At 41.1% G+C, this 10,898-nt stretch overlaps 2 pseudogenes across 1 annotated transcript; one reads left to right on the forward strand and one right to left on the reverse strand.

Moving 5' to 3' along the window:
- Positions 1–1,073: 1,073 nt before the first annotated feature.
- LOC147430319 (uncharacterized) lies at positions 1,074–5,049 on the reverse strand (annotated as a pseudogene). Its single transcript, XR_015185800.1, has 9 exons — positions 3,971–5,049; positions 3,781–3,886; positions 2,898–3,689; positions 2,712–2,826; positions 2,266–2,626; positions 1,733–2,169; positions 1,504–1,634; positions 1,165–1,391; positions 1,074–1,082 (listed from the first exon to the last, which is right to left on the reverse strand). The product of XR_015185800.1 is annotated as an uncharacterized LOC147430319 (transcript).
- A 3,876-nt stretch (positions 5,050–8,925) lies between these two features.
- On the forward strand, positions 8,926–9,858 carry LOC147430320 (uncharacterized; annotated as a pseudogene).
- Positions 9,859–10,898: the final 1,040 nt, after the last annotated feature.

Here is a 10,898-nt window from a genome sequence, read left to right on the forward strand (position 1 = left end):
TGTTGCGCATATCCCGCAGTCAATGCACTCCATGAGACGACATCCAGACAAGATCAGTCCCTAATCAACCACCAAATCAGCCCTAAAACTTAGCGTTTTTAGCCTCTAAATGATCCATCAAATCAGCCCAGAAAATCAGTGTTTTTAGCTCCTATTCTTGGCCTTTCCTGTGTTGAGAATATCACGCAATCAGTGCATTCCATGAGAAGTCCTCGCATTGCATATGCTAAAAACAGCCCTAAAGCTTTTTGGCCTTTTTCGTGTTGGGCATATCCCGCAATCAGTGCACTCCATGAGACGACATCCCTGACAAGCAACTCCTCGACCACCTTTTGTGCTTGCTGAGATAGAGCACATTTGGCATACACGTCGACCAAGGCAATTCAAAGAAAGACATCGTTTTTCAATAGCCCTTGACTAACAATATCATCTGAACTATTTTTCCCATATTAGTGTCTTGCGTAATGGCATATGCCGTGAAGATGCAAGATTAGGTGATCGCATTTGGAGAGGCGTCCTTGCATTGCATATGCTCAAAACAGCCCTAAGCTTCCTCGCCTTTTTCGCTTATGTTGGGCATATCCGTAGTCAATGCACTCCATGAGACAACATCCCAGACAAGATCAGCCCCAAATCAGCTTAAAGAATTAGCGTTTTTAGCCCAAAAAACAGCCCCAAATCCGCCACCAAATCAGCCTAAAGAATTAGCGTTTTTAGCCCCAAAAAACAGCCCCAAATCCGCCACCAAATCAGCCTACAAAATTAGCGATTTTAGCCCAAAAAAACAGCCCCAGATTAGCCCCAAATCAGCCTAAAGAATTAGCGTTTTTATCCCAAAAAAACAGCCCCATCAAACACACGAGTACCATATTCGACTGTTCTTATACAACCATCAAACACACGAGTACCATATTCGACCGTTCTTATACAACCATAAAAGAAAGGTAGTTTTGAAGAAATCTACAACACTGCCAGTGAGTCTAAGTTTGAGCACAATCATCTAAGAGAATAGCAAAAAGAAAATGTGAAGCTTGGCTGGATCCAATCTTCAACTACATTGCGACCCTTTAAAATCAATCCATCTGCAAAAAAATGCACAATTGCTTAATACATACCCTCTTGTCAATCAACTTATAATTTTCAACGAACCTACTCCTAACATACCTTGACTCCAAATGGCTTCAACAAGCGATCATATATGCGCTCATCCCTCTCAAACATAATGACATGTCTATCCATGAAGCCAGCTGCCAAGCCAAGTGTACCCGTGCCAGCAAATATGTCAAGGACTACATCCTGTGGACGGCTAAAAAGTGCGATTATGTACTTCACAAGCTTTTGACCTCTTTGACAACCACCCCTCCATGGCTTTCCTTTCCTCTTTACTAAATCTGCTTCAGGTACTCTGACATTGAATACACATTTTACTTACTTTAATGGCATATATATATATATAAATGATGGATTAGGCATATAAATAAGTAAATGATAGAGTCAACTCACATATTGAAGATAAGGTCCTGTCCAAATTGAAGGTCACCACCAAGTTTCAATTCTGGCAACTGATCATGATGTATACGATACACACAAGTTGTCGAACAACGAACAAAAGCAGACAAGATCAAGCAATTCACCTATTCAAATAGAAAGCTTTATGTCATACATGTCATTAAAGAATAGGATGCCACACTAAATTCTATTGCACATTAAATCAAGAATCAATTACTTGTACCTGTGTGACAATGGGTCCCAACCTCTTTCCAATAGGTGGTGTGCATCTCACAACCTGACGATGATATATCTTAAACCCTTTTTGCTTGCCAGCTTGCTCGACTTTCACCCCTTCCTCCATGGTGTACAAACAAACAAAAAACCCCCTATCACTCAAGCATGAGTCTGCAAGCTGAAATGTGGTGTCATACAGGTTATCCACTATCTTGTTCCAAAACGGAACTTTATTGCAAAAGCATCCCTCGACAGCCACGTTAGATGGAAAATCTGCAAATATGAGGTCTATGCACAAGTCTAGCTGAGTGCCCTTCACAGTGCCTTGGCTACAAACTACATTGAAGGCCTCTAACACCTCAAGCCCCATTTGCTCTGCTTGTTGGGGATATTCAATAATATGAACAAGCTCTTCAACATAAATGTTGAAAACGTAAATAGTGCCTACAAATCAAAGCTTTTAGATTTAAGAAAATGTATCAACAATCACAACACTCCATGGATCATATTAGATAGACAAAGCAAAGGCATCAACACTACCTGTAGGTTCCAATGTTTCATTGATTATGTCATCATTTTCTCTTAGCCCTCCACTGCTACTTGCGCTTTGATGTTGCCCTTGCATCTTGCCATCCTCTACAGCCTTGTTTGCTTGTAATGCCCTATGTACGACTTCCCTACCAAGATTTATAGGAAGTGTCTTACGAAATGATGCTGATGCAGTGGATGCTACTACTTGAGAAGTTGCCGTCGTCTCCTCTTCCAGGACACTATTCGTAGTAGTTGTAAGTTGAAGGGCTGCTTTATGTTGCTGAAATAATTCCAACTCCTCATCCGGAACATGGTTCTTAACCATGTCTAGCCACCACGGACACTTGGCTTTCTCTATGGTGGACAAGGACTGCACAATCAACAACTATTATTTAGCATAATCTCCCTATGCGTTAAGAGTTAACATAAAAAATGCAATGTAATGCATCGCTTACCCTTCCAAGCTTCACATCGGAATACATGAACGTAGGGTTATCTGCATATGTCCATACACTTGCCAAGGGGGGCATCTCATCAAGCATGTGTTGTGCAATCTCCTTGAGTAGCCATCTAAACACACACCAACTACTAAGTACTAGTTTAATGAGGACTAAAAAATTGAACCATACAAATTAACAAACCTATAAACAACTCAACGGGTAGCATTGTGTAATCCGGGTTGCTCATTCATGGCATTGGTCGACTTAATGCCACCTTCCACAACGCGAAATGCTCTATTGAAGTACTTTCTTCGGCAAAGCATGACAAAGTTGTTGAATCGATGTTCCAATGGCAGCCTTACTCGATCAGCATTTTGAATGTCTAGTAATAGACCTAGACCATATTGATTGACTTGCAACCAAAAGCAATACATGTGGAGCCAGTCCCTAACTTTAGCTTTGTCATTGGGAAGGCACTCCAAGGATCGAATTGATACTTGTGAGCTATCTAACAATTTCACAATGTGTGCCTTATCCACATCTGTTATGCAAGCATTTCCAATCATGTTGAGTTTCTCTTCAGTCGCAATATGCGCACTCGGTTCATGCCAAGGCAAGGACAGAGTAGCACACCAAAACTTCTCTCCATTTGCAGGATCTGCAATCCTTGCATACTTGGAGGTCTTTCCCCTATAGGTAATCTCCATCTTCTTTATCACCTTGGCCCTACTAGTTTCATCCATTCCCTTAGCCAACTCTTCAATCTTCTGTTCCATCTCATCCTTAAAGAGCAACCATGTCATTATTTGCACAGGGAGTGTAAACCAACTCCTTTTCCCCCGAGATGAAACAACCTGCATTTCTTTCTCCACCCATGCTCTGTCTTCAATAGACAAACCATCCAAGAGAGTAGTCTTGTCTGCCTCTCCTAGCCTTCTCAATTGGAACAACCTATCTCCAAATGTGGTTGGCACATATGCATAATCGTTCATCCTGTAGCATTAAAACAAAAAAGAATATCAATAACTCCAAGACAACAATTAAAATTTTCAAGGAGAATAGTAGATGCCCAACATCATCTTACTTGTTCAATCTTGCCAAGGAAAACATTAATTCCCCCACATCAGTCTTTGCAAACTGCAAAAAGTGGCAGACCACAGAGCAATGTCTAGACAGGTCGTTCTCAAACCCTATATTGCATAATTGTACAATTATATTAAAATAGTGCAATCAACACAACAAAAGTTCTTAAAGGAGATTAAGTTAAAGAATACCTTGTCTAATGCATTCCATCCATGCATGCAGACGATTGTTGCCATCCAGGACATGGACCATCTTTCCTTTCAAGTAGGGTCCCCACTCTGTCTCTAAATCAAGGGACCTCTCAAATCTTTCATTAATTGTTTTCCAGTAGTCATCCCAAGAATCTATCCTTTCTTGAGTGATTGGTGTCTCCTCCCCCTCTAGATCAATAATGGAGACAGTAAAGGCTCCCTTGCTCTCAAGATATCCTCCCATCTTAATAAAACTTCTTGTGAGTGATCTTTCGGTGGAAGGGCTTACTTTTCTAATGGCTTCACTAGACAGTAACCTGCATAATGGGATCCTAGGGGGTGGTCCAAAAAATGTGACTCTAATTCTTTCAAGGAATGCCTGTGGTGTAGAGATCTCAAGGATCTTACCAAACACCTCTAATTTGTTTCTTCTCCCCCCTGCAAGATTGGAGATATTCTGGCCTTCTGTCACCTCATCATCTTGTTGCCCCTCAGTCACCTCATCATCATGTTGCCCCTCCTCCTCATCATCTTGCCCTGCAGTCACCTCATCATCACGTTGCCCCTTAGTCACCTGGTCATGTTTCTCAACTACCACCTCCTCACTCTAATCATCTTCCTGAGTTCTCTGAGTATCAGCTCCCTGCTCCTCTCTCTCAATAGCAACTTGATCCACTACCTTCTCAACGTTTTCTTGCTCCAAGTCATGAACAATACTATCAACCAGCTCCTCAGCACCACCATTTCCCTCAACATCTTCAGCATCCTTTTGACTTACTTGAGAATGCTCTTGATTACCTGCTCTTGCAATTGACCTATTGAAGTTGTCTTGCTTTGATGGTCTACCTCTTCTCTTGTATGTTGCTCTAGAATCCCCGGCACCCTGCACAATTTTCCTTCTCTTAGGCATAGTTACCATACTCATAATATCTGCCTCACACTTACCATCCTCACAATTCGATCTTGTGAAGTGCATAAACACTTTGAAAGAATGAAAATTCTTGATTATATGAAATCTACTTAAAAGCCATATGAATGACTGAATCGGACACATTGGAAAGGACAACATCAGCCATTAACTAAATTATGGGTAGTTGTGTTGCGTTAGAGTCATTATGGCAAGTTAAAATCATTACGGTCGACACATTTATCACCACGAATCTCGCTCCACCTCTATATGGTGTGTTAGAGTCATTATGGCGAGTTGAAATCATTACAGCTGGCACATTTATCACTTTACAAATCTCGCACCACCTCTATACTACCACTTATCATTTTGCTCTTCTCCATTCTCCTGGAGCTTTATGTGAAGAATCTATCTGTTCTTTCTGCAAACATGTAAGTGACTCTCTCTCTCTCTATCTGTGTGTGTGTGTGTGTGTGTGTGTGTGTGTGTGTGTGTGTGTGTGTGTTCTCCATTCGCTGACCCCTCCTGGCTTTGCTCTCCAGTTCTCCATCGACAACTCACACCCTGCATCTCACGCTGTTTGAGGTGTTAAGGGAGCTTTACTATACACAGTGTCTCTCATAGGAGCTCTCTCTCTCTCTCTCTCTCTCTCTCTCTCTCTCTCTCTCTCTCTCTCTCTCTCTCTCTCTCTCTCTCTCTCTCTCTCTCTCTCTCTCTCTCTCTCTCTCTCTCTCTGAGCTCTGTTGCTACCACAAACTAGTAGTGATGCAAGCTTCAACAGTGCTACCACCTGCTCAATACACACAGCAACAGGAATCTTCCATTCCTCTCACACCTACGCTCAACTCAAATGCTCTCATTTGCTGTCAAATTCACCTTCTCTTTTCTCAGATCTTTAAGCGCGCTCAGCGTGCTTAAAGATTTGAAAAAGATGGTCCTTAAATCAAAAGGTTAAGCTTACCTTTGCTGTTTTCTTGGGGCTTAAGGGGTGGAAGTATTTGGCCAGTGGCGACGTTTGCAAGAGCCTTGCCTTCCTCATGGCGTTGCAAAGGATGGAAACCAGGCAAACAATATGAATGATTAAGAATAAGCTGAACATTTGAAGGGCAATAAAAATGTTTTGAAAAGTTAGAATATAATTAAAAAACCAAACTAACTTTCTTCAACCATTTCTCCAGATTAACGTATTCTTAAACATGTCTCAAGATTAACATTTTTAAAACATTTCTCAGAATTTCATTTTTAAAAAAAAACTGGGATTGATAGTAGTGTTTTTGAATGTCTGTGAAATTATTAACTTTTACAACCATTTCGCTAGATTAACGTTTTTTAAAACATTTCTCAAGATTAACATTTTTTAAGCATTTGTCAGAATTTCATTTTAAAAAAAAACTCGGATTGAGACAGTAGTGTTTTTGAATGAATGTGAAATTGTTAACTTTACAGAGTTGTTGGTACAGATTGACTTGACACGTGTTCAATTTACTCAAAATTATTAACTATGGATATGGTGTTGATCTGATTGAAAGTTCTCTTTTATGCAGGGAAGCTAAAATTTTCTTGCAATCTGTGTCCGGACAGTCCATCAACATTCCATTCATCCATGGAAAATGCCTCCTTCCCGTCAAGCTCCTGCAAGAGAAGTTGTGTGGTACAAGTAGGGTCATTGTCGAGGCTCTTGTTCAGGAGGGACAAGAGTTTAATGTTTTGGCACCTCTTCCCACCTATGCGGGGGTTTATATGGAGGCATACTTCATCTTGGAGGAATCATTATCTAAAAATTACACTGCAAGACTAGAAGACATCTTTCAGACCCCTGAGTCATCTCCAATTGGTCCATCACCTGCACCAATGTAAGTGTATGTAAGTCCAAGATCATTTTGGAAGGTTTGAATTTGAACAATTCTTCACTATTTTTTTTGCTCTCTTGCAGACAAATTGATGATGATGAGGAAAATGAAGATCATTTTGAATTTGATAAGCTAGATGAAGAAACTCTAAATTTTGAGACAGCAGTTTTTGCATTCCAGATCATCCATACACTCCCTCCCAATGATGTGCTTCACACTATTATGCAAGAGTGTGAATACAAGGGCAAGGTCAAAGATCTACCAAAAACCTACCAAGAATTCTGCATCTATGAAATGATTGAGGGGAAGGCAATGGAGGGTATGGAGCAAAAGTATGAGGGAAATTTGTGGACAAAACCACAAACTCAGACAAGAACTCAAAAATCTTTTGTCCTTAGGAAGAGTTTTTGTGGAGGGGTTTTCCAATGTATGAATGAGCGATGCTCATTTAGGAGCAGAACTAATCAAACTAACAAGCAACATTGGAATGGTCAGTTGTCCAAGCTCCCAAAGAATGGCTGCCTAGCCATGGGGAGCTATGGAAATTTGGAATGCTTTTTTTGCAAGCATGTTCCCATGTGTGTGAAAGATTGTCCAGCAACAGTTTACTACTTTATGCCTAGGGATTCTTGCCATAGTAGGCTATTTATGCACCATGGCAAGCACAAACACATCGTCCCTAAGGGAATGTCTAGAGCATCAATTCGTAACATAAAAGCCTTAGTAGCTAAGGCAGTGACAATGGACAATAGAGCAGGCCCTAGGAAGGTACAAATGATATTGGCTAGAGAGATGGTGCTCAAGGCCTTCACAGATGACAATATTACAAGTGGGGATTTTATAAGTGAGAAGGAGGTCCATGAGATGTCCCAAGAATTGCTTACCCTTGTCAACATGAAGAAGTAAGTTTTCAACTTATAAGCACCAAAACACTTGTATTCTTGAAAAAATGGTTCACCCATGATTATGTATGTTGTAGGGTAAAGCAAATGGTGATGCAGTGTAGAAGGACCACTCGACCAATGGGTGATGGATATGATGCAATTCTTGAACTAAAGAGAAAGTGCCACTTTCAGTTCTTCCATGGCTCTCGATTTCCGTTGCAAGCATCAACATCACAAGAGCGGTCCTTCATATTCAAGATGTCTACTACTGGCCCTGGTTCAGGAGTAGATGTGGTCAGAAGGATGGATAGAGATGGACATGAAGACCTCCGATTATCATGGGTTTGTTTTGACCATGTCCATCGAATAGAAGGAGGCTGGCACACAATGGGAGCACATGTTTATGATCACACGTAAGTAACAAATAAGTATTAAAAAATAAATAAGTGGATGTGGATACTAATTGTGTAAACTATTGTATACCTTGGCTCATGGCTTTGTAATGTTATTAGGATTGGAGAGCTTCTAACTATTGCCACATGCGAGTTCAAAGAAGAGGATGAGGAAGCACAAATAATGTTTTGGGAATCTATGAACCAGGTTATGATTGAGCACACAGATAGGCCAGCCAATTTTCAAGGATTCATGTCAGATGAGGCAGGAGCAAATTGGAATGCAGTGAGATATGTGTTCGGGGACAAGAAGGAAATGGTGGGTAGGGAAAGGTCTTGTCTATGGCACTGGGAGGATAATTTGAGGGTGCACACACAGAGGTATATCCACTCCCAGTACCAATCAAAGCATAAAGAGATGTGTGAGAAGTGGAGATTGTCTGAAACAATAGATGCGGCACTCGAACAATTTCGTAGGATTAGGAGCTGGTGGGCAACAGGCAAGACAATAGATAAAAACATACCAAAGCTAGATAGTTGGTTGAGTTGGTGGCATTTCAGGGTTAGCCATTGGGGACATATGATGGTCAAGGATGGGGAGCCCATAATGAATGCATTGATTCCAAGGACCAACCTCTCTGAGAGTTGGTTGGCTGGAGAGGGGTACAAGCAAAAAATTAGTCTTTATGATGCATGTGTCACTAATCTTATTAATGCCTATCTTCAGTGTGCCCGGCGTCTAGCCTTCTTGGATGGTAAATATATTGGAGGGGGGCCAACATTGGAAATTTTAGTTGACAGAGCCATGTCAAGGATGCAGACTAGTCCATCACCAGCAGCCACCTCTAGGGCAGTGGATGATGCTTCCATGGGTACTCCAATGTTCAATAACAGAGTTAATTTCAAGGGTGAGAAGAGGACAATGCATGCCAAGTGACCATTAATGGATATGGATACAAGCATTTGTAGCCACAGGCCTGAGTATAATTATGTCACGCAAGATAAGACGTCAAATGCAGCACATGAGCAACCATGCAGTGAATTGTTGCAAGCTCTAGAGCAAAATGTCCATGACACAAAGTGGGCTATTCGCAGGATACCAACATCAAGTAGAGTGGAGTGTAACCATTGGACAGCTGGTAAGAAGTGTGGATTGAGGCAGAGACCGGGAGACCCAGCTCCATGTTTTTGGAGTGACTGTCAATTATCTTCTTGGCGGAAGCAAAAGTTTTGCTACTTTTGCAACACAGATGTGAGGCATACATGGAGAATGGTCACAAGCATCATACACCCACCAGAATGCGCTCCGCATGTTTGGCCTATTGCAAAGGGCACCAAACTCAACATCCAAGAAGCTTGTGCACTTGTGAAGGCAGGATTTGAGGTTGGAGTGTCAACGGAATCATTGATCCCCAAAGAAGTGCATCAGAGAGAGCCCCATGCCAACAAAAATGAAGATCAAAATTATCCCTATCGACCAGGGGTATCGAAGGCTGCCTATGCTCAAGTTAATGCAGCATTAGAAATGTCAGCAAAATTGACTGGAAGCCGCGTAGAAGTGGAAGGAGAGAAAGAGATTTTTACCATAGAACTACTGACAGGTCACAGTAGAGCCCCTACATCATGCATAGAAGTTATAATTCAGAATGTCCCATCTTGTTCGTGCATTGATTTTCAAGGCAGGTTGGCAAAAAAAGCATCCTTTCTTGCTTGCAAGCATCTTTATTTTGTGTACTTGATTGTACTTGGACAAGATGTCAACAACAACATGCATATCCATCAAGCACGAATTCCAAAGGCCATTCTTAAGGATATGCTAACAAAGGCAGTCAGAATCCAACCTAATCAGCTATAAGGGCTATAGACTGGGTGATGTCTTATTTTGTTTTTGGAAGGGTAGACAAGATAGCAAAACCTATAGTCTATAGATCACTGCAGTTATTTAGTTCCTCCTACTTAGTGCATTTTGTAACCCACTCAGCACCTAATTTTTGAAATGAATCAGCATAAACTTTTTGTAAGAGGTAGGTACTAAAGCATTTTTTTTTCTAGGTTATTCCTTCAAGAATATGATAGATTTCATCCATAACATATTGAAAGAGTTTTGCAAACTTTGCAACTCTACATTGCTTTCCAATGGTCAACTTTGAATGGCATGCTCTCTGTCACTCTCTCTCTCTCTCACACACACACACACTTCAAACCCCCTCTAGCTTGTCACTATCTCATTTTGTACCCACCACTCATAATCTTTTCAGGTTGTTTCTTTTGTTTCATTCGTGTTTCAAATAATTGTATCATATGTATGATTAATGTATGTTTTTCTCTCATAGATCATTTGGGCCTTTTGCAAAGGTAGTACATCTCAAATCCGCTCTCTCTCTCTCTCTCTCTCTCTCTCTCTCTCTCTCTCTCTCTCTCTCTCTCTCACACACACACACACACACACACACACACACACACACACGCACACGCATACGCGCACACACACACGCACACGCGCACACACACACACACACACACACAAGCTCTCTACAAATTTTCCTCCCTATAAATTTTTCCCATGATTTAAAAGAAATCATGGTGCATGCAATTTTTCCATTGCCCTACCAATTTTTGCTTAGGGAGTATTAACATTCATGAAGGTCTATAAAAATTTTCTCTCTCTCTCTCTCTCTCTCTCTCTCTCTCTCTCTCTCTCTCTCTCTCTCTCTCTCTCTCTCTCGTGATTTTAGGATCGTCTTTCTCTATGTGCACTGGAGTATTTGTCATAGAAGTATTAAACCCTAAATACATGGGGCTTGATTTTACTACAGTGGGGTTGTCTCAAGCTACTTTATGCTCGCTTCTATCTGCTCAACTGATTTCTCATTTTTGCTCGAGGCTCACTGCTCT

The sequence above is a fragment of the Adiantum capillus-veneris genome, chromosome 22, assembly GCF_014529385.1.
Source record: "Adiantum capillus-veneris isolate H3 chromosome 22, ASM1452938v2, whole genome shotgun sequence".
NCBI lineage: Eukaryota > Viridiplantae > Streptophyta > Polypodiopsida > Polypodiales > Pteridaceae > Adiantum > Adiantum capillus-veneris.